This window comes from Colias eurytheme, chromosome 19 (assembly GCF_061535395.1).
Source record: "Colias eurytheme isolate Ceu_HAF_F1 chromosome 19, ilColEury1 Martin Lab GWU primary, whole genome shotgun sequence".
In the NCBI taxonomy this organism is placed as follows: Eukaryota; Metazoa; Arthropoda; class Insecta; order Lepidoptera; family Pieridae; genus Colias; species Colias eurytheme.
The window spans coordinates 10,037,613-10,063,922 of NC_142998.1; the positions used below are offsets into that span (position 1 = coordinate 10,037,613).

Here is a 26,310-nt window from a genome sequence, read left to right on the forward strand (position 1 = left end):
CAAATTAATACCAACCAACGGGTTCTCCAATAAAATGATGGCACCATAAACCCAGCATAAATAATGTCTTCTCGAAAGCCATCCAATAACCATTATAGCGTGAATACGTTCCACATTTCTGGAGTCAACGCAAGGAGGTTTACTGCCAATCCCTGTAATGATACACTAACACATTCTTAATCTGTTTACGAATCAGTTGAACCTCTAGTGTTGGATTTATGACGTCGAACAGGATTGACAGATCGTTTTGAGTAATAGCTGTAACTGTTTTCGTGCTGAAGCCTGTTGGTAGTGTAGATTTTAATAAGGTCATGTTCAAAATAGTATATATATGGTTTAATTTCAGTTTGGAATAGTCAGTTAAAACCCAGTGCATACCAATGGCTAGAGAACTTAATCTTATAACCACACTGTCCAGGGGACTGAAGAATTTGTTTAAACTATCAGTTTGTTTAACGAGCGTTTTAACATTTTGTTATAGATTGTTATAGCTATTATTATTATTATAACATGGTCAATATCTATGATTTGATCTATTGTGTTAAATGTTTAGTTAAAGAGCGTGTAACTGGCTTATCTTTGAAACGATCAACAACTCCAAAACAAGATAAGTATCACTAGTAATTTTACCAAATATACATACTACAGAAGTTAATTGTTCAGTCATCGCCGTCGGAATTTGCGTGGGCGTCATCCATATCTTGTTTTCTTTGACTTTTCGCCTCATTAAGTGTTTGTAAACACGCATTGGATACTTCGTATATGATAAATGGTTGCTCAATCCGTCTAGCGTCTGTTATGGGAAAAATTATCGATGTTTACCCATGCTTTCTATGACAGTGGTGGTATCAGTCATGTTGTTTGGGGGATTTTGGTCACTATTTGTTATGTTTTACAGTCGAGAATTGTATGATAGGTTATCTGTTCCGAAGTATCTGTCTTCAATTGTTTGTATTTGTTATTTTTGTTCTACATTGTAAAGGTTTTCTGTTGAATTGCATTGCTAAACAGTGTTTTTATGGAGGCTTGGCGCCAATGCTGATATACTGTTATGTTTCAGGGCCTTGAGAATACTTAGTAGTGAGCAATTATACAATTGCCGTGTTTTATAATTTATGAACTACAAAAATACCAATGGCAACATAAAAACGATACATTTTTGTAACATTAACAGGGAAAAATATGGTTATTTGTTGGTTACATTTTGTCTGTGAACGCATTAAATTTTATTCACTTATAATAAACCCATTTCGTTTATTATGTAAAGGGATAAGAAATAAAGTTTTAAACGATTATTTAAATTTAATTCCATTTTATGTGGCACTAAAAATATAAAAACTGAGTCAGTCGTTTAATTTAATAAACTTCACAAAGCAAGATTATAATATTATTATAAGATATTACCAACCACAAACACGTGTAACTTCAATACATAGGTATTACAAGATTTCTTTTGTCCCTTGATCTAACCTATTCAAGTATTTCTAAGTATCATCTAAGCTCTTGACGGCGCCATTTTCAAGTCTTTGAGAATTACAACCGTTCACTTGAAAAATAACCTTATTATCAAATTCCAATCGTGAACCAAAACGTATTATTATTTTTGCAATTTATTTCTGTTGTTTAAGGTCCAAATTGGTTTGTTACGAAATTTTTAGTACGGTTTTGTTAATGCTTTTGTTGTGAGGTATTATTAAAGAGCAATTCAAGGTAAGAATCAAATGTTCTTTAACGTTTTGTGTTAAGATAATGTCTTTGACATGATAACGAAATTAACTAACACATTTAATGGTTTAAGTCGTGAACAGTTTTATAAACGTTAAATTAAACGAACGGACAAATACCTATGTTATAACATCTAATATCTAATATATATTATAAAGGCGAAAGTTTGTAAGGATGTATGGATGTATGGATGTATGGATGTTTGTTACTCTTTCACGTAAAAACTACTGAACCGATTACAATGAAATTTAGCACACATATAGAGGGTAACTTGGATTAACACATAGGATAGTTTTTATCCCGGAAATCCCACGGGAACGGGAACTATGCGGGTTTTCTTTTGCAAACGCGGGCGAAGCCGCGGGCGGAAATCTAGTTTATAATATTGCTGGAAATGTAGAGCCATTTTTCCAAAACAAAAAAATAAGTTCCCATGTGAAACTTTAAATATTTGTGCGACTAATTTCAACATAATATTTTAGATAGACAATATTAAAGTAAAAAAAAAATCAAAATACCTACGCTAAAGTGATGCAAATACGTATCCAAACCAGTACTGAAAGGGGTAGTACTGTTTATGTATTGTTTTTGAACTTAACCGTTGACACGTCTACATAGTTATTTTTATCAAAAATATCTGAAAAAATCCTTACAGAAACGCTGAAAATATAAGAAATAACCATATAGTTATATACATACACATTTCAAATAAAAACCGAATCACTTAACAAATCAATATTTAGTCTGTCATTAATCGTCGCGACGTTTAAATTGGTATTACAATCACTATATTCGCCACTTAAAATTATCAGCTTTAACTCTTCGTAATCCATTCATACCAAAATCATCTTTACAACATTAGTTTTAGAAGCGTTTTTTGTATGAACAAGTTTTTAACTGTTGTTGGTATCACGTTTTTAATTATTAAAAGCAATAGGGTTAAAAATAATGGCCACTTGATTTTTGATTGAGACATGTGTGTCTAAGATGTTGGCGTTTTGTTTGAAGTGTCTCCTATTCGTTTGGACAAATGCATTTTTTTCGTCTACATCTAAAACATCTAAATTAAGAGATTTGTATCTCCAAAGTATATTTAGAAGTCTCAACATCACAAGTGGCTATTAATTAATTGCTCGATTTTGAAAATAAATTATACTTTATTTTTATATTTAACTAGCGGTCCGCCCCGGCTTCGCCCGTGGTACATGTTTACGTTTTCTCTACATAAAAACCATCCTCGTACTTCAAGGAATATAATAAAAAAAGAATTATCGAAATCGGTTCAGCCGTTCTCGAGTTATGCGCTTACCAACACATTATGCGATTCATTTTTATATATAAGATTTAATAGAGCTTTCATATTTTTACAACATTTACGGTGTCTTCTATCATATTTGATTGATTTATTGGCCTTTTACCTACATTTATATTTTATCGTATTGCAAAAAATAGATATATTTTTGTCTAAATTGCGTAAAACAGCAGCTGTAACAAATTAACCAACTATGGTATAATTCAAGAGGTGATTCGTAACTACGCACTTTGGTCTCATTTGCATACTAAATGCAAACGACATTAAGCTAAGCTTCATACACACTATCATTTAGAACCCTTTAAAATTTATTTTATAATAATATTAATATCAATATCAAACCTATATTTAAACACGTAATAATAAAAAAATTAAGGCAGTAAAACTCTAACTCAAACTAAATTCGCTAGGTTCTACAATGGATTAGTATGTAAAATGCCTGATAATAATTCATTTCATAAGAAATTTTGAATTAACCTATCATTACCAAAAAAAGACATTAAGAAATAGAGTTGCAATAATGTAGGTACATATTACCAATGAACAATGACTCTAAAAAAAAAGCTTGAATAAAATAAATATAAAAATACATGTCTCCTAGTTAATTCTATATTTGATCAGTATCTTTTAACTACGCTTTACTTTTTAAATGACAGATGACTTGAAGCACTTATTCCGAACAGCCTAATTTACCTCCTTCTAACGAGAGGTAATGAATTAGATAATAACGTAACACCTAGTTACTACTGCAATTTAAATTGAATTAGCATGTAATATCGGAGCATGCTTGTAGCAGTGTGCAATAAATTGCTAAAGAAATACGTGTATAGTTTCAGTACGCACAGTATTGAGGTAGGCACGTTTTTTTCATTCCTGTGAGCAGTGTTTTCTAGCCAAAAGTATTTAAATTTGAGGAAAAAATATGCATTTCCCACTTCAACAGATCACGAAGTAATTTCACGAACGATCGTTTTTCGAGCTGAAACAATAAAAATTCTTGACCCAGCTATATTCGAAGTCTCATTTACCGCTATGCTCAAAAACAGAATATAAATGCACTGCATAAACAAAGTCGCATTATTAGCCAAAAATAAAAACAATTAAGCAACTGTCCCACTGAGTTTCAACGTCACCTCGACATTTGATTGAAATACTGCAATTTTTTCAAGGCGTCATCGCTTTGTTCACATGTTTACACAGACCTTATCAAAGAGGTGTCGTGTTACTGTCAAACTGTGAACATCAAAGTTCAAACATTGGCCAGACTGCCCAAGTAGAAAAGGTTCATTTACACTATGTGACGTAGCTACTTCCTAAATTGGGTTGAGGAAAACTATAGGAATTTTATTGTTGAGTTCCGTGATCCTATATAGAGTATAAGGTAGATAGATGTATTTGTTTCACTGATTGATTGCCCGAAAGAGCAAATAAGCCATAAGTTTCTTATATTATCTTACTAGCTGTCGAGCAACTTTTTTATCTTACGAGCTTTACCCGCAGACAAACCCAAGGGCAAATAATTCATACCTCATTTTAATCCTTTAAGCGTTGATTTTTTTAAATTAAGTTGTCTACATTCGGCCCTAATTCTAAAACTTTTACATTCAAAAATTTCATTAAATTCGTTCTGTGGTGTTATTATGAAAAAGTAGCAGACGGTCACAGTTCACACATACTTTTAAATTTATCTACAATAACACTACGAATGTCAAGAACCTTCTTATTTATGGCATCGGGTCTTTCTCAAAATCAGAAATAAATACATTCATTCAAAATTTGATATACTTACTTCTATTGTTAACTTTCCCAAAATTAACATGTAAAGATGTAAATGAAAGGTCTATTCAACGAAATAGTCTACAATGTAAACGACATCTTATAAACTGCCTTCACGCAATTACCCATTCTATTTCAATGAGATTAAGTTCAATATCCTTTGCCATTAAGATTGTCACTCCAGGGTCCCCAATTGACGGTTTTTTGCGTCCTGTCACCAATTCCAGTTAGGTTGATGTGGGAAGCATTGATTTGAGGCGCCAGCCCTATTTGTTTTACGAAATTGAGACAGATCGCTTTTGTAACAAAAAATATTGAATGATTCTTTTTCCTGTTGACGATGAGTTGGAAGACAGTGTTGTGGTTGTAACAGAAAATAGTTTTTATGAATTCAGTATAGTTAAGAAATAACCCGTTACTTATTATATATTTGACCCATCAATTAATTAAAACATGATTAAAACTTTTTTTGTAATAGTTACTCTTAGGGCCGATTTTTCAATCCCTGGTTAAAACTTACCCGTCCAATAAAGTATACACGATAATATTAAAATGTCACCTGTAAACTAAGAATACATTTTAAATGGTAGTTTAATACGTCATTCGACGAATAAGTTTTACCCGAGGATTGAAAAATCAGCTTTTAATAAAATAAACAAATGCATAGATATTTTTGCTTATAATAATAAAAACAACAAACTTAAAGCTAGGACAACTTTCAGACATAGTTATTACACTGACTCTCATGACTGCTCTATCTTCATAATAAGAGACATTTATACTACCAATACCTCGATACATATAAATTTATAAAGAATAGAAAAAATTCGATCACGAGGCTCTTTATAATAATCTAATACTAGGGAATCTTTATAAATTTATATTTATAAAGCACTAGCGGTCCACCCCGGCTTCGCCCGTGGTACATATTTACGTTTTCTCTACATAAAAACCATCCTCGTACTTCAAGGAATATAATAAAGAAAGAATTATCGAAATCGGTTCAGCCGTCCTCGAGTTATGCGCTTACCAACACATTTTGCGATTCATTTTTATATATAAAGAAGATTTGAATGCCATAAAACTAAAAATGTAAATTCACCTCGATACATTCTTAAATTATTCTTCTTTCCCGCCACTTCTGTCAAACACAACAATGAAATCTGAGCTTTTTAGACCACAGGTAACAAATCCGTTACTTGACAATTACTAAACGTATATGATAAGAACAAAAGATACAAGTGCCGACGTTTATTAATCTCTCAGACGTAATTAAGGTTTAACTTTGAAAATTAATGTTTGGAGCCTTTTGAAATCTCAATTTCGTGTGCTTTCTAATAGAGTGATGTGTGGTGTGCTGTTCAATTAGTTCTAGCCCGCGATGTTGCCTGAATAAATACAAATTAAAAAAAAGTAGATAATGTAGTAACATTATCTGTATCACTGTCACGATTTGAAAACTTTATTAATTAAGATTTAATACGCTATAGAACTTTAACTTATTATTATATCAAACAAATGTTACATAATTATTATTAATTTGCATTCCATAGCAATGCCCACACATACTGACAAATTAATATAACAGCCGAAATATGTAAATCCACCAATAAACCATAGCCACAGTTTGTGAAACAAATTACTTAAATTAATATTCATTACGACACTAGATATTATGCCAAATTAACAATATGGAAGCTGACATGATTATTAATAGATATCGATATTGATAATCTTTCAGATTATATGCAACTAGCTGTGCTCCGCGGTTTTACCCGCAGTGCATAGCCTATAGCATATCGATGAATGGGCTATCTAACATTGAAATAATTTTTCAAATCGGACCAGTAGTTCCTGAGATTAGCGCGATCGAAAAAACAAACTCTTCATGTTTATAATATTAAGTAGAGATAGTAGCTGTCACCCGCAACTTTGTCTGATACAGAGGCTTATATCGCTGTATCTAAATTCTCCACTAAAAAGAGCCCAAATAACTCTTCAATATAATATTACTAGATTTCCGCCCGCGTCTTCGCCCGCGTTTGCAAAAGAAAACCCGCATAGTTCCCGTTCCCGTGGGATTTCCGGGATAAAAACTATCCTATGTGTTAATCCAAGTTACCCTCTATATGTGTGCTAAATTTCATTGTAATCGGTTCAGTAGTTTTTACGTGAAAGAGTAACAAACATCCATACATCCATACATCCTTACAAACTTTCGTCTTTATAATATATATATATATATATTAGAATATTAGATTAGATGTTAGTGAAATAGGTCAAAATTGGCGCTTTTCTTTAGTAAATAGATATATGGGACTCAGAAAGACAAATCAAATTCAAACGTAGCTTTAATGTAGAATTATTTAGACACAGAGAGGACATAAGGTAGCTTCTACGGAAGAATATCATGTTATGTATTTTTAACATGGACTATGGAGGAACAAAGTTAGATGCAAAACAATGTATAATATAAATACTGTTCTAGTGCTCTATTCGGCTTTGCATTATTTGGCCTTATCTTAAAGTTAACCGTTATGTGTTAAGATAACAGTTAAAGATAATAAAAACAATAGATCAATGGTGAGGAAATGGCACTCTGGAACCATAAATTCCTATTTTTTAATAATTATCTCTAATCTCAAATGAATAATCACGACAATGATCGAAAAGATAATTATAATCTAGACAGACATAATAAGCTTGTAATATACCAGAGCTAACAGCTTAGCCTTTTTGGTTTACGACAAAAACATATCATTTAAGATGTTTTAAATCATCTATTGATAATATTCTACCATTCTATTACATTCATGTTAGAACAATACCTCAATTGAGAATTAAATACTTAGGTACTTCTTTCTAAATTCTTGGAAAAAACCACAATAATAATTCATGATAGTTAGTTTTCCATTACAAATAAACACTTGAATTTAATGAAAAAAGCCAACAATGCCGTAATGCCTCAATGCCGTATGCCTCTACCCTGATAAAAGTACATAGTGGTTACTTTAAGGCGGGTCTACGCTAGACGAACCGAGCACGAGCGAAGCACAAGCGGAGCCGTTCTCGGCTTCGTCGTGTTTAGTTGTCTCGGCTTGTAAGTTGGTCCACACTAGACGAATTGAGGTCGGCTTGTGCTCCGCTCGTGCTCGGCTCTCCTAGCGCAGACGCAGCTTTATATACGTTTATACTTAACTGACACATAATAATTAATGTCATACGAACCTTTGACGAACATCTCGAGAGAAATCCCAAATCAATTATAACAAGAATCAAAGAGAAACATTAGCTTAAGTACAAATAATGAGTATTGTGATGAGTACATTAGAAAGGTCGAAAATGGTAAAAAATTACACCCATTCAGATAAAACTAACATCTCTAGTTACCCTTTTGAACTAATGGGCTTAAAGGGTTTTGTTTTGAGAACTTTCGAGAACATCTCAACAAATATGTCACACTATTTTATAAATTATTCTTTGAATTGTCTAACAAATTGAAAAAATTCTGTACATTTGTAATTACTATCTATCGGAGAAACGTTTATTATGGTACTAGTAGTTTAAAAGTGAATGTTTGTAAGAATAGACGGATTTGTTTGTTACTAATTAAAGTTAAACAGCTGATTTGATCTGAATAAAATTTGGCATAGATATAGATTATAGTTTGAATAACATTAGCCACTGTTCAAGCTGATAAAACGCATGTGTAATAAATCAAAGTTTTAAATAAATGGCTAAATTATTAATATCATAGTTTACTGTTTTTAACTAATCTCTGTCACACAACAAATTATATTTCGCCGAATAGCTAGCTTCTAGCTGTGCTAACTCAAAACCACATAACCCTTAAATAAAACAAAAAACCTCTACATTTTTATAAAGAATCGATACATTCTCTGGCCCTAAAATTAGACAGTCATAAATACCAAATTTGAGCATGGGAGCAAAAGTATGTCAAAAAGAAACTGAAGTTATGACGATGATAACACAAAACGTCGTTATTCCAATAGAAATAATGGTCAATATTGGATGCACGGTAGTTGCATAACCGATTCTCAAAATCGATGCAAATATGGAGACCCCACACGATCTTGTTACTAAGTAAACAATGAAGCTAAAACAAGAGAAAAAGGCTATTTATTGTTCCGGCCAGAGGTTGAAGGTAAAGATTTAATGCTGAGACTTTTATTTTATGGTAAAAGTGATTTATGAGGAATTAGTGCATAGTTGCAGTACTTGGAAGGGATTTTGCAGAGAAATAAAGCAAAGTTTTGGTGCTTTGGAAACTTTGTTCGTATATTTAAAATTCTAAAGAGCGAACAAATTAAAAATATTTGCATGTTAAGTTTATTTCTAACCGTTTGGTATGGTATTGTGATGTATTTGTTTGACATTAACTATCATTATATTAACATTTTGCCCCTAATTTTATATGGATTTCACTTGTCTTGCTCATCTTCTTAGGCAATTTTGATACAGAACAAAAAATAAATTCTGTTTCCTCCCTTTACCACCTTACAAAGCAATCAAGCTATTTACACATCAAAATTAAAACGATTACATGTAACAAATTCTACATCCAAGAACAAACTCCTGAAGCTAAATACCAACTTTTAATAAACAAGACACGGTAGGTAGTTAGCAATGATATACAGGCAGTGTACAGAGTAATTTGCACGTAGCCAATTACGAGGCGTGGAGGATCTTCTATATCAAGTTGATTAAACTTGTAATCGTCTATAAGGTCACTGTGTGTGGTTAAGATAATTTTAACATGATTGTAATTTCTTGCCAAAGTGCTAAAATTACAAACATTCGTAGAGTTTATAGATATTTGTTATTTATCGAAATTGCAAAAGCTTTTTCATTGCCTTGTTTCATCTTTAACATCATTGGTTTTGAAAATCAATAAAATATAATACTGAATTTAACTACAGTGTAGTAGAGTAGTATTATCTTGTGTTTGATTTTACGTGAGTATTATACATCTCTTTAATTTCTACAATGTAGTACTTACTTTAGAAAGAATTATGATTAATTTCAATAAAATAGAGCTTTTGGGCCGATGTAAAGTTTGAAGTCATTCCCTCAATATAAACATTACCAGCAACATGCCGCTACTTAGGCCTTTAAATTCAAAATCTCATTACCATTTTAACCAGATTCCAAGTTAACCAATAGTTCACGAAGATTAACGGAACGCAGGAAACTGTCAATATTATTCGAACAACCTCTCGATAGACCTGTAATTCCCAGGGCCGCGCCGACCCCCGGCAGCGCCTGTGTGCGAAACCTATGAAGCGCCTCTTTTTTATAAAAATTCAATGCGCACCTTAGGTACACACACACACTTTCAATCAAATGATTGTTCATTTGTTTTCTTTTGCCTTAGCTATCTCGTTCGTTAAAATCGGGGAATACCCGTGACCCCACCCCCGGGCCCCGCTTGCGTCGCACGCATCGCATCGGGTTGCGTTCAGAAAGTCACTCATTCATATTTCATAAAATATAAAAATATAATATAAAAAAAGACGGACACCGTTTTACGAACAAACAACGTGAAGCCACCGTAGTAAGCTAGCGATCGTGTAAAGACAATGAACACGCACACACTCTCACCATAGTAAGCTAGTCGGCCGCCATTACGTCGTGAACTACCGACTGATAAACAGTGTCACTGTTTCACAAAAAATATTTAAAATGCCGTCTTGCGTGGTTAAATGGTGTCGCAACAGTACAATTTAAAATAACAAAATACACAGAGGATTACATTCCACAGGGAAGCAAGTTATTTCTTTTATGTTTTAACGACAAAGTTATTACGACAAAACTTATAGAAAAAAATACAGCCGCCATTGTCATCAGGACAGCTGTTGCCATTATTTCAAAATTTCATTCTCCCAAAAGTCGGCGAGTTGATGTAAAGTCAATTAATTTTAAAATTACGATAAAATAATTTGATACAAAATGCAAGTTTGATTTTGCATTTTCTTCCCACAAAAACATGTATACCATGCTAATTGCTAACCCTTATACAGGGTGTCCCAAAAAGTATGGATGAACTGAAGCCAAGAGGTAGAGGACCTAGAGGGCTATCCGAATCACCCCCATGTATGTTATGCGATTTTTCGTAGTTTCGGAGTTATGACTCTTTTTTCAATTTTTCACTTATCGCCGAGTACGATAAGATTTTGACTCATGGTGACGTCAATTATTGCGGTAGATGCTTGATTTTTTTTGTGTGCTAAGCTGAAAGATAGGCCAATTCAGTATGGTAACATTTACTGTCGTAAAATCTTTGAATGGAATAAAAAAAAGAATTAAATGCCAAGAAAGATAAAATCACCCAGTAAGTTCACAACTTCAAGGGCCCGTAAAAAAATAAAATCACATAAAAAAAGTTTTCCGTTTGGCATTTAAAATCTTGCTCTATCCATCAGGTAGCTACCCTAAAAATTTAATTTTATTATTCAGAAGGCTTCAATCGAAAAATTGAAATCTAAATGTGGTAAGTGCAAAAATTTAATGAACATGATGATTATTAAAAACAAATTAAAACCAATAAAAAGGTGTTCAATTACCAGAAAATTTTAAAATAACCCCGCTGTTGGTCAATTCAAGTGCGACACCACCATAAAAAGTTGTCTTTTAAATGTCTGAATGCCCATTTATCATTTTAATGGTTTCTTCTGCTATTATGAATTTCCGGGTTATTTCGTCCAAATTGTGGCATTCTCTCAAGTAGCCGAGGTCTTTGTAGTATCCCCATTGAAATAAATGAATGGGGTTTAGGTCGAGGGACCGTGGAGGCCAGGCTTAAGGCAGGCGTCACCGGCGCATGCGCAGGCTGCAACGACCAATCCATCTTTCAGGGTATCTTTGCCCTTTAGCCTGGCCTACACGGTCCCCAGACATAAATCCCATTGATTTTTTTCCGTGGGAATACTACAAAAACGAGAGAAAGCCACAATTTGGACGAAATAACCCCGAAATTCATAGTAGCAAAAGAAACCATTAAAAATGATAAAAGGGCATTCAGACATTTAAAGACAACTTTTTACGGTGATGTCTCACTTGCATTGACCAACAGCGGGGTTATTTTCAAAATTTCTGGTAATTAAACACCTTTTTATTGGTTTTAATTTGTTTTTATTAATCATCATGTTAATTAAATTTTTGCACTTATCACATTTAGATTTCAATTTTTCGATTGAAGCCTTCTGAATAATAAAATGAAATTTTCAGGGTAGCTACCTGATGGATAGAGCAAGTTTTTAAATGCCAAACGGAAAACTTTTTTTATGTGATTTTATTTTTTTACGGGCCCTTGAAGTTGTGAACTTACTGGGTGATTTTATCTTTCTTGGCATTTAATTATTTTTTTTATTCCATTCAAAGATCTTACGACAGTAAATGTAACCATACTGAATTGGCCTATCTTTCAGCTTAGCACACAAAAAAAATCAAGCATCTACCGCAATAATTGACGTCACCATGAGTCAAAATCTCATCGTACTCAGCGATAAGTGAAAAATTGAAAAAAGAGTCATAACTCCGAAACTACGAAAAATCGCATAACATACATGGGGGTGATTCGGATAGCCCTCTAGGTCCTCTACCTCCTGGCTTCAGTTCATCCATACTTTTTGGGACACCCTGTATAACAACCATATTTAAAAAAAATATTATCACAGCCAATTCGACATCTGATAAAAGACAGTTAATTTGAAAATTTCAAGTGTTTCATTCATTCATTTTCATTTCATGCTTCATACTTAAATCGTATGAAGCATGTTTCCTATTCGTTTGGTTATAAACTAACATTTTATTTATTTAATTTTATTTATTTAATTTTATTTATTTTAATAATAATTAAGGAGTCATTCACCTCTCCTCCCCCCAATATTGGTTGAACAATTTTTCATACATTTTCCTTTGGTTTCACGTCCAGTGGTTGATTTGTCAAAGCTAAATAGAAATTGTATTTATGCATAGGTTCTAATAGTAAGAGTACACTGTACACATAAAAAGTATATCAAATTGAAAAATAAAAATACTAAAGTGTGGGATAATTTTATTGCATCTGGCAATCAACCTGGCACACACACATGGATGTGTCCACGATGTGTCGCCGCCATTACTAGGCTTCACTCAATGTTAAGGCGATACTCCGTCCATCTTTTTTTATACGTCCATGCATAAAGGTAACAAAAATAATTTAGGTGGCAGTGGCGGCGCGGCGCCCCTATTGTCTTGGCGCCTGTGTGCGCCGCACACTTCGCACACAGGGGCGGCGCGGCCCTGGTAATTCCAGATTGTGTTAGCCACACTCCAAATAGATCGTTAAGGTGTCGCCACGTTGAGCTGTTTCGTTGGAAATTATTGCATGGGCTTATTATATAGAGTAATTGTCCCTTTGGTTATTTATGGTACATTAAGTTATCGACGTAATTTAATCAATTCGACTAATGTATTATTTCCTATCACTGTATAAAACAAAATTCCCGGTGTTGTCTGACTGTGTGTCTTTTCACGATAACATTAAAAACTACCACACCAATTTCATTGTGTGTTTTTTTGCTGTGTTCATGGATTGCTAGGTGTTTAAGGAAGCTTTTAATCTAAAAGTTGTAAGATTTAGAATTCAGTCATAAATATTTCTTTTTGCCTCCGATATTACCAGTAACCAGTTAGGTTTTATTTATTATACACCAATTAAGATCGAAAGCTTGCCATAATTTCTCCACCTCTATTATTTCAAATTTTCTTTATTCCTGTCCCTGCTATCAGCATATACCCTAACAGTAATATCGAGCAAGCCTTCCGCAATGAATAACATCGTCAACAACAGAACCTGTAATTGATTCTGCTGCTCGCTATGACCACATGCGGCGTTTCCCTTTTAAACTGTATGACTTAGTTTTCTTTATTCTAATTTGCATGTCTTAGTTATAGCTACTATTACAACTAAGACATACAAATGAAGCTAAATAGTGCTATAGAATTATTTGGATCCATTCAATTTCAGAGTAAAGTATATTTCTTGTAATTTTTTAATTATTTAATTTGGGTTATAGTTTAAAAATAGATAAATGTTTATCGGCTTTCTATTACCAAAAGTATAATTTGGGAATGGATACTATCAAAAAAAATGTGTAAAAATGTACATTGATTTAAATAATTTAATATCTCTTGTTATAATAGATACTATTAATTTATTGCTCTATGTACAAATTTGTGTTTATGTGACACAGCATAATTGCAAAAATCATCATGACATAGCAAATTCTCTCTCCAATTTCAAGTTTAACTAACTTTTTCCCATGATCCATGTTATGTTAATTTATGATAATATTACTACTCTTATCAGTTATCAAATCAATAACATTATTAGAAGAACATAATATTCCAAGCAAATAAAAAAATCGTAAAATTGAAGACTTCGTTTTGTTACTGACTTAATAAGCCCTCGAATTTTTATCGATTTTATTGAATCGGAAACATTTGAAACGATTGTGGGCGGGAAACGAGCGAATCGGTAATTCGATACAACCGAATGATCGATTTGGTAATCGATGCTGTTGTTTCGAATTTCGATTAAGATTTTTACTTTATTTACATTTTTATTAGGCAAAGACATGATTCTTTTAAAAGCTTTGGTATGTTTAATTGCTTTTGTATTTATACAACAAATGCAACGCAGGAGAAAGTTACTAAAATATTTTGGTGGCGTTGTATTCTAAACAGCTGAACGCATTTTAGTGAAATTTTTACACAAATCCATAAAAAATACTTTGGAAGTAATGGAAGTTAAAAAACACATTTTTTTCATTCAATCATTGTCTATTCATGGTCTCAATTATATAAAACAGTTTTGGAGTGAAAGGGTAACATACAGACAATTTAAGTTTATTAAAACATCAAAAAACATTGTATATTGTCGAGCCAAAGAAGTGCTTTCGATATGTCAAACACAACATTACCTTGTCGTCAGATGAACTTGAGATACATTTCAATGAGTAGTACAAGGCATGGGGGATAGCGATTTATTATTATTATTTGTTCCTTTTCTTTTATTTCTCCCTTTTCAGGGGTTTGTTTGCTAGGGGCGCGGGCTATTTAGCCAAGAGACCCTAAGTAACTTACGGTTCGATTTAAATATCGGTTACAGTAGTTTCGCTGTCACTAAGAAATCTTCGCACAAATCACAATACGGCAGGTATTTAATATAGCTGCCTTTTGCATTGTAATGTATGTATTTTTTGGTAGATCTAGAAGTTTCAGGCTATATTATTATTTGTATTGAACATGGCACAATATTCATTACATTACGTTTATAACGTTGTTGTTTATAGAAATGTAGAGCCAATTCAATAAAATCAATCAATCAATTTTTTTCTTTCTTTCTTACAAAAATGTTTTATATAAAATCAATAACTAAATTAATATAAAAAGGAAAGTACTGAATGGCTGTCTTTTACAGTTTAACTATTACTATTACTATAAGAGAGCTTTATCTTTTTGGAGTACCATATGCAACTAACTAACATATTATAATATATTTTATACTAGCGGTCCGCCCCGGCTTCGCCCGTGGTACATATTTACGTTTTCTCTACATAAGAACCATCCTCGTACTTCAATGAATATAATAGAAAAGAATTATCGAAATCGGTTCAGCCGTTCACACGTGATGCCGTGACAACGCGGAACGGGTGCAGACCCGCCGCCTTTTTATAGCTCCCGCCGCGAAGCGCGTCGAACGCGGCAACTGATACACAAAAATAATCCTTATGGCATTATGTATTCACGCGCGATGACTTATAGCGTATTTCATGTATAACTTTGGTGTTTCTACACCGATTTACATGATTCTTTTACTATAACCTGCCCAGGAGTATGAAGAATAATTGTGCCAAATTTGGTTAAAATCCGTCGTGTACTTTTTGTTTCTATAACGAATATACAGACAGACAGACAGACAGACAGACAGACAGACAAAAAATTTACTGATTGCATTTTTGGCATCAGTAGCGATCCCTTATCACCCCTTCATAGTTTTTTTTTAAATATATTTCATGTACAGAATTGGCCTCTCTACAGATTTATTATAAGTATAGATTTAAGACAACCCGGGTGGTAAGAGATTTGTAATTTATTGAATTAATTGTTTTTACATTTATTAAGGTATATAAAACAGGATATGAATATGAAATTTTGATCCGCGTAATAAAATATTTGTATAATATTTAATACTAGCGGTCCGCCCCGGGGTACATGTTTACGTTTTTTACTCCATAAAACCCATCCTCGTACTACAAAGAATATAATAATAAAAATTAACGAAATCAGTTCAGCCGTTCTCGAGTTATGCGCTTACCAACACATTTTACGATTTATTTTTATAGTATAGATTATAGAATAAAATGATATACAAAAGAACAATAAATATTATACCTCTCTACTTCATCCTTATAGCATTCTTGTATATAAACAGACACTATTTTGGAAATCAATGTCTTCAATTAGCTTAGATATTTTATTCACCTGATAAAATAAATTAAAAAACATCATTATGCCTACAGCACTATTAATATAGAAAATCGCTATGTAATACTATCATACGTAAGTTTATCCAAAGTTCTGAAAAAAATATAAGTACATACTTATATAAATTTATACTATGAAACAAGTACAAGAGAATAGAGATACATTATACATATTAAGAAATTATTCAACGCGTAAAAGAAATAAGGTAGCGAAACATATATTTGATTGACGCAATTATTTTATACATTAAAAATAAATAAAATATCGCAAAATCGTATGCCTTGCGCCGCCAACCCCGTGGCGAGTCATCAACATTTCAGCGTAGGCCGGCTGCTCTTCCTTGATTTATCACTATTTCTCTCAAATTGTCTATTTTAAATGGTGGTAATGAACATTTCTATCAATGGAATTACGTCCCCCAGTGGGCCATGGGGCTGGCTATCATTTTGGGGTAGCTTTCTGAAAGCTTTTTCTGTATATTACAGAAATCCATACTAATATTATAAATGCGAAAGTAACTCTGTCTGTCTGTCTGTTACTCAATCACGCCTTAACTACTGAACCAATTTGCATGAAATTTGGTATAGAGATATTTTGATACCCAAGAAAGGACATAGGATAGGTTTTATCACGGAAATCCTACGGGAACGGGTTTTTCTTTGGAAACGCGGGCGAAGCCGCGGGCGGAAAGCTAGTGTTTTAATAAAGAAAACTCAGATATATTTTATCTAGTTTTTGTGATATGACACAATATAATAATTTATTTACTTAGTTTGTTTAAATAAAGATTATTTTGTATTTATTAAATTTGTTAATAGTGAATTTGTATGCTAAAATTAATCGAACCTATTTACCCTTTTGTGCTTATAACTTTTACATAGAATTAAAATACATAACTTTAATTTACCTATTATGCAAAAAATCAAAAATTATGATATGCTACATGTTTTATCTCTAACCTAAACTTCATGACTCAGCTGTTCAGCGGCGGTTTAGTTAACTTATAGTATTAACAGGATTTTATTTTATCCGATTTTGTAAATTTTTTTACTAGAACCTTAACCGTAACACGGCTTTATATTTTTTTTATTCAAATATAAAACAACAACAAGTGGCTATATTATAATTTTACGAAAAGACGTGAAATTATCAAATATTATTACCAAAGCCATTTTATGTTTTATGGCGATAGTTTGAGGACATTTCTCGCGAAAAGCTATCAAATAGTGGGCAAACTTTCACATTTATTTATTATTATTTACTCGCTCGTTTTAACTTGGCCCAAGTTTCAGCAGTTTAAAAATTTAGATATTATCCCATTCTAGACGTAGACAAATCCAATAGACCATAAAAGAGCGTGTGTGCCGAGCACACGTATCAGAAGTGCAACTTTTTTGGCAAGATCGTCACCTTACTCCATGACGTGACGATATTGCCATGACGCGACCTTGATATTTTACTCTCACCGCGCAAAAAGAAGTTTCACTTCAATATAATTATTGAAATAATTTCAGTCGTTCTTTAATTGTATTTTATAATTAATTCAAATAAATATAATTTCATCAAATAAATAAGAATAATTAAAGCAGAAAACCGTAATACGAATCACAATTCAGTACACTCATCGACTCCGAAACAACTTCGACCCTATGCTAAAAGAAGGGTCCAATAGACTAAACAATACACCAATGGGATTGTCCATAAAATTAAACACAATAATATTAGTAAAAATTTAATATTAACTCAGTTTATATTTTTTAATTACTGACTTTGAATTATCATATACATATGTATAGCGTCATATACATAAATAGCGTAAGCTTTTTAATGAAAGCTCTACCTATTATATCGCACCTAATTTGCCATAAAGTCTAATAGTGCAAAAATCGATTTGCGTAAACTTTGTATTGTATTCGTATCAGAGAGGTTCTGTTATAATCATATACATAATATGATACAGTAAAAGCTCGTTTAATTAACTTATATCATCAACTCAGAATTCTGCTATCGAATTAGTTTAGAATGTAGGTAATGATCATCAGTTTTTTTTTATTCAAATCAACGTTTATTTTTTTTAAACAAACAAGGTATTTACTGAATTTTAATTAAACTTTATTTTCAAACATTATGTGACATAAGCATCTTTTTATTAATATCTGCAAGTCTATAGTTCGAGTAATTTCACTTCTGACATTTATGTCTATGTCAGTCAGTCAGTCTGTCACTGCAGCTAGTGGTGTAGAATATCGTTTATTTATTTTTAGTCGTATGCAAATAGTTCACAGAAAATTAATCAATAATACATATTATTATTTCACAATTGTGAAATTATTGTTTCCACTATAATTTTTGAACAAGCACTGATTTTTAGGAAAGCATAGATTTTTTATGAATATTAACATAATATTAAATATTACAAATATGTTAAATGTTGCTCTATAATTACCTGAAAATAAATTTTCGTGACTGTCCATAACGTAAAGCACACGTGTTAATCACTTTCACTTCACAGCACAGCACATTTGCACTATTTTGCACTCGAATTAATTTTACACAATTCATAAAAACCAGTGTCGTACTGTCCGCTTATAATAAAGTAAAATTAAAAAAAATAATTCGAATTTCGATTTTCGAACGCGTGTCGGAAAGTTCGCGGCAGTCGACGGCTGTCGTGCGTGCTGACAGGGTGCGCGTGAAGCTTGCACTGCGTCCGTATTTCTGTAATGCGCGTACGCTGCTATTGAACTTGGCTGAAGCTTTCGCAATCTATTGTTTTACGACTTACGGGACGATAAAATTATAATATCGATAAAAGTACCGCTAAGCTCATTGGTGATATAGTTATACAATTATGATGTTTTCTGTTCCGCTGCGATTGCGTTGATCAATCGTTGGTTCATTGAATTAATCTCTCATTAAATATAACTTTTTATAGGTTTAGCTTGTTCGAAATCGAAATCTAATTGTTTTTTACGTTACAATTAATACATGTTTCAATATATTATAAGTCATTATACTTATTTTTTCTATAAACAGCTTTATTGAAGCCGTCGTTTATTGGTTGTTTCACACAGCAAAGCGTGGTATTATCTGGATATATTAGGTAGATTAGTTAACAGCAATGTTATTTTGCAAGACACAGTTTACATTACATCTCACATATTCTGTAACGACAAATGCATTTACTATTATGCAAGGAGGAGGCAATAACATGTCTGTATGCAAAATGTAAATCCCGCACTTACCATGAAACATACACAAAGAATTATTACTAAAACAAATCGTATTCGGTTCCACACAACTCGAGAACCCTTCACTGGTTAAACAAATGATTTGCAAGTAAAAGAACAAAATTGTTTTGAGTAACATATAAGTGAGTATTGTTTAAATACGGCCCTGCAATTTACCTGTGAAACGTAATGATCAATTTGAACTCTATGTGTATAGAGATAGCGTTGAGATGTGTATATTTGTTTTAAAAATGAATGTTTGCGAGATGCATTATGTTTGGGATATCTCTTTTGTTGGTTGCACTTGACGATTCAATACAATTGTAATGAGCGTGCTTCTAGTTTTTTATTATTATTCTAAAAAAATAGCTCGAAGCCTGTATTGTATGGGCCATGCTATTGAGAATAACAATATTTTTGCTACGCGTGGTAAATATATTTTAAAATTATTTTAGGAGTCAGTAATTCGTCTTTTGTTTTTGCGTTAATTTCAATTAAATAATATGTCTTTTAATTATTCATTGCCTAGAAAGAGTGATTCAACTTACTGAATAGCCTTTTTCTCGGGTATTTTAAGCAATTTCAATTATTATTGTTACTGAAAATGAACATAATATCATATATTGTAACTTTAGCTTTAAACTAAGATAAATAATATAAGAGTGGAAATAGTTACCTTCATTATCAAGAAATGTTACATGCAATTCTGAATTACAAGCAAACACGCACGCACTAGCTAGTAAGTATCACAAACCAGAAGCACTCGCAGTTATGAAATAATATCGATATGAATTTTCACTTGATTAAATGGTAAGTGTATGTAAATCCCAATATTACGGGTTTGGTTTGATTTCCCTAGCGAATTTATTTGAAGCGCAAGGGCCTAGTTGTAGCTAACGGTTATATTATGGCGTAAGGGACAAACTTTAACGAACAGCCATTTATATTTTTAAGCTATTGCATAGCTTCTATCGCGGGCCTTGAGCACGGGGACCGAATCGAGAAATTCCGTAACGAAAAAACCTCACGCTCCCCACTCCGACGGGCTCGGAGGTTTGGCTTGAAGGTATGCTATGCAATAGCTTTACCGTGGCAGTCCCCGAGTGCCACACGTCTTTTTTTCTTTGTTGTAAAAACATACACATTTTTTATGCCAAATACTGTAGTACTATAATGTTATTAGTGTGAAAGTGTATTTTATTGTTTACAGATATGTATTTCACGTTGCATCGGTGCGATTTTATTTTATCAAGAATCGTCTGTCATGCTCTCCATATGTCATATTCCAACTCATCTCTTCTCTTTGTCAAACTCACATATCATAGTGACCTGTAAGAGTAACAAACATATCTACAGCCATCTTCACAACTTTCGTATTAATTATTAAGATAGTAGAGTATAAAATAATTAATTATAACAAATCGCTCTATGCGTGCCAATTAGACCGCGTCGCGCTAGCGTCTCAAATTTTACAACTCATTTGATGAATTTGAGACCCACATACACATTCATAAACATTAATTCATTATGAATTATTCATTGTAACCGACTTTAAAAAGTGTGACAGGGAATCTTCGTTCTTAATCGATTTCATAATGTAATGTACAATTTCAGCATGTACATGCAACAATGAAATTATAACATATTCAAGAATCACATGTGACTAAATTATCAAGAATATTCCCTCGACTAACTAAAGGTGCTATGACACATATTGCGTTATTCTCGTATTAAATTTCAAAATTTAAAGTATAGTTTTTAATTTCATTCCCATTCTTGGCACTGGTACTTAGAAGCTCCTTACGAGAATTAGCATTCCTTATTTCTATAATAACAGCAAAAAAATTATCTTAAAAGAGAAATTACTATGTTTTCAAAGGAATTTCCTGCTCTTCTTTCCTTCTACATCATTATCACATACTCCACCATTATTGAGCACTAGCTGCGCCCCGCGGTTTCACCCTCGTGGCTTCTCTCCTGTTAGTCTTAGCGTGATGATATATAGCCTACAGCCTTCGTCGATAAATGGGCTATCTAACGCTGAAACAATTTTTCAAATCAGACCAGTAGTTCTTGAGATTAGCGCGTTCAAACAAACAAACAAACTCTTCAGCTTTTTAATATTATATAAGTAGTATAGATTAACCCAAAAGATAGAACTCGACTAAATTCACCACAATATAATTTATAGTCCACACGATTCGATAGACCGGTGTTAGACAGGAACATGGGTCAGGCTTTGATACAAAATGACTTATAGTTCGGTAGCGCTCTAGATGCAGCCAGATTTAGTGTTGCGCCACACGTGTGCTGATTTGTTGCCCGGAAATTCTCGTGGCTTGTGAAAGATTAAATACATAATAGAAGAATATAAGAAAAAAAACGTGTGTGTCAGAAGTGAAATTTCTTTGGTAAGATTAAAAGATACTAAAATCGTCGCTTTATTCCATGACGTAACGGAATTGCCATGACGCGACCGTGAAATTTATTTAAATATCTTGTATGTTTGTGCATCAAACCACGGTTTCTGTCCCTAAATAGGAAGCCAAATACCTCTAGAATACAACCTATCTGCTAATATATTTTAGCAAAATGTAATAAGTTGGTTTTTAAAAACAATTTAGTAACGCGTAATTTGTACACAGAAATATAATATAATATTTTTTTTATTTGTCTCACGCTGCATTTACATCGAAAGAGCAAATGCTCATAAGTCAAATTCTTTTAATTTAAACAGGCGTAGAGCATTCTTTCGTTGTTCTTAGTGCGTTCGAAAAGATTCTATGCAACGTTTTAATACTGAACAACATTGAATATGAGTTTTCGTTTACACTAAAAGAGCACGAAAGCTCAGAATACTTAATAGTAGCTAACGCTAACGAAAGAATGCTCTTGCTCTAGTTCTAGCTCTATGTTCGTTTGATGTAAATGCACCGTCATTTTTATTTTATTTATTTTATTTTATTTTATTTATTTGGTCAACCAACATTTGTTTACAATGATTCTTAAATATAAATTTTACATAACATATAGTTCTTGCGATAAAGTAACAAATAATTAGAGGTTGACACAGCATGCGCCAATTATACAGAGCTATTTCTTAAAAGTAGGATACTTGTTATTGTTAATATTATTAAAAGAATAAGAATTATTTAATTATGGTGATGACAACAATTTAAGGTTTTAATTTTTGTATATCCTTCACTATAGAACGGAGCTTGTTGGGTGTATGGAAGAAGATGTCGATTTTATCACTGTATTTATTTACAATTTTGGATAGCCTGGGTAGTGGCGAGTTGGCCCCGGAGACGGATTTGCGGAGAGGAGGAGCTAATGGGGGTCATGTCATTTAAATTTTAGGCTTCCCACCTTTTAGGCAACATCGTGATTTTTACCTTATTTTTACAGATATCAAGTATTTTACGACAATGAACTACATATATTCCAGTATTTCTTAATTTAATCAGACGCCACACGCCATCAATAGAATCAGGCTCTATTTAATTACGGCACAGATAAAATATCGTATAAAACAGAGTATCAGTGTTGCCCGGCGCCGTCTTATCGCCCGTCGAAGTGTCACACTTATCTAAAGAGATAATGGATTATATTCGCACCTAGCAAAAGGACAAAGGGTACTGGTTTATTTTTAATTAATATTTATGCTAAATGTTAATGCAATAAGGCAGATGAAGGAGATCTGGATTCATGAATGATATTCCAACAAATGATTCTCAGAAAGGTTTATAAGTAAGAATTTTTAGAAAAATACGTTTGAATATGTTACAGGTGAGATTTGTACAGTCACAACTCACAATATTAGAATTGAACCTTTTTGCAACATTAAATATACGTATGAAATTATTGTTTCTATCAGAACGAATTAAGCGATAAGCGTTAAATTTTTTCCAAAATGTATACGACAAATTGTTTTATAGAAATATTTTTGAAGTAAAACAATCTTTAGGCGCGCGTCATGGCAATACCATCACGTCAAGGATTTGACGACTTTTTTGGTATCTTTGAAACTTTGCTTCTCGCACACACGCTCTGTTTTTTTTAGCAATGCCAAAATAGCAGTGTGTTTATGTTTTACTAAATGCTAGCAAATAAAATTAAACAAATTATTCAAAAAGTCTTTGTTGCAATTAAGTTGCAGTTAAAATGAAGTCTGCAAAAACTTAATTAGCGCGTGCAAGCGGCGGGAAACAGCAAACAAAATACTTTTAACCCTTAGTATTATTAACCATAATAACTTTCTCGCTTTAAGACATAAATATCGTGGTGTTAAAATATTCGCTGTTATTGTAAGAAGGATCGCTTACACAAACAATAGAAACTGCTTTTATTCCCTCAATATACATATCTAAATCACCGAAGCACATGAGCAGGGATTGCAAACCTTTTTTTTGCAAATATGTTTAGTTTAAATTAAGTTTTTTTTTTTTAATTTTAACTGCAATTGACAGATGATGTTGTAATTTTTCTATATATTTGTAATTGTATTGGTGTAAACTACTTATAAAATAATCTCTGTCATTTTGCGTATCTTATCCAAAACGTCATATCCATCGCTCCGTTATAGCACGAATGTTAAACCAAGCAGACTCATGATTAAATTAAATATCGAGTAAAACTATTTTTCATTATTTTTATTTTACTTACCTATATTAAACTCAAAATAGTAAATATCATCTTATTTAACTTTTTAGAATATTACGTTTTCCCATCGCCATATTTTCCTTCATAGATTGAGCTGGCAACGCTATAATTTTGCTCCCAAATCCAATACCAGTGCTTACAAATGTTACATACACAAATTCCTTAAACTTATCTTAATCCATCAAGCAAATATTTGACGGATTTCGATATGAATCTAATCTCAAAATTCTGGGTCATTTATTTCGGATTCGTAATTTGCGCCAGTCAGGATTTGTTAAAGATAAGTATAAATTGCTTTAAGCTTGAGTTTTGGTTAACCCTTGGGTCAATTTAAACGATAAACCAAACTGGAATATACTGCCAATTAATTATTGGTAATTATTCCCATTCATTAAAGAAAATATTGCTACATAATTATAAACAGGTTGAGATTGAAATTATTCATTAATTATAAGTCGGGACTGTATAATTATTAGCTTATATTTTAAGATTCTATTCAGTATAGAATTGCTACAATCTAAAAACACTTCAATAAAATTCATATAAATATTAATTATAAAATTTATAGAGTTTTGAATACATTCTAAATAGGTTTGTAAAAGCTTCCCTGGGTCAAAGTATTATGTAGCATCAGCATGAAGTTTTATATTATTTTGATACAATATACAAACCACCAACTTTGATAAACCAAAATTGATATATGTCGCCTATGGGCCCCGCAAGATCGTGACCTGTTATGTGTATTTAATTTTAAATAAATAAATAAATGAACCGTCACATTAATAAAGTTAATACGATTTGTAGAATATTCCCAAAATAATCACATATTAATATATTTCAATAATATAAATCTCAAAAATGTTGTCCATCCGTGCAATATTTCTATAGAAAATACCACGCGATCGGGTCATTGACCTTTAGTCGTGAAAACAGCATGTTTGTATAAAACTCAATAAGCGAAGTCAAAACAGACAGCTACGTGTTATTATAACAACTATTATGTTTACGTTATTGTTGTAATAATAAATTTACGCTTTACGCATGAAATAACTGTGCAGTAGCGTATTGTGTAATTTTGTTACGTAGGGGGTATACTGGTTGTGTCCCGTGGAGTTGCGCGCTACAAAATTGTGTCTAGAGAGCCGTTCAATCTTACGATGTCTTATTTGAATGAAATATATTAACAATCCTACATCTTAATTCTAATTATAATGGAAAGCCTAATAATACGTTTCAAAATAAATAAGAAGTTCTCTTACATCATTACATGGATGATATTTCAATCTTGTTCTATTCCCGAAGAACTACACCGTTATTTGTCTAGCAGTGCATATAAATACCTTTATTAGCCTGAAAATTTGCGAACAATAAATCTGAAAGTTAATATCTACACCAGTAACTCCACGGTTTCAGCGTTAAAATATTGAGTGAAAACAAATATTTTCTTCCAAATATAACACGCAGTTAAACTTCCTCTTACGATCAATTCTCACAGACAGATTCAGATCAAAACGGAGCCAAAGTAATTCTTTCTGACTCAGTCCGTTGCGACAGTGTCGTGCTATATCGATTGCTAACAATCGTGATTCATCGACATCGATAAAATCGATGCTAAAACCTTATGGAGAAATTGTTTATTGTTAGTGCTGTACCCGATTGTTGTTGGAAAGGGAAATAAAAAGCCGTAAGCAGATGGTTTTAATGCCTTCAGTTTTTATCGATTTTTACAAATAAAAACATAATTAAGTAATCTTACTATTTCTTGCTAATACATTTTTTTAATATATCATTAAATATTTAGCTACGTTTCACAAGACCTTGTGCTAATGACATTGTGTTTGAAAAAAAATACTTTGCGACAACTCTATTATAACTATAACTATCTCGGAGCAAAATTTTAACCTGATTCAGTCAGCTTGTTTTGAGCGAAAGTCATGAACATCCTTGTAGCTTCACAAACTTTCGTGTAATAGGAAATGGAGCGAACTACGAGCCAACATAAAGCTTATATTGTAAAAAAATCATTTTAAAAGATGTAATCGACATGTTATA

General features: G+C 32.4%; 1 protein-coding gene and 1 long non-coding RNA gene across 3 annotated transcripts in view; both read right to left on the minus strand.

Moving 5' to 3' along the window:
• The window catches only part of LOC149900358 (uncharacterized), a 258,744-nt gene that overhangs the window by 135,525 nt on the left and 96,909 nt on the right, over positions 1-26,310 (minus strand). The window lies entirely within an intron of this gene.
• Positions 1-26,310, minus strand: part of LOC149900362 (uncharacterized) — a 177,013-nt gene that overhangs the window by 77,405 nt on the left and 73,298 nt on the right. Inside the window, exon 1 of one of the 2 annotated variants that reach the window (XM_090113296.1) lies at positions 18,813-19,047. The exons of the other annotated variant lie outside the window; for it this stretch is intronic. The gene's annotated coding sequence lies outside the window, so the exon portion shown is untranslated. Of the gene's footprint in view, positions 1-18,812; positions 19,048-26,310 lie in introns of those variants that run through there. 2 annotated transcript variants of the gene reach the window in all.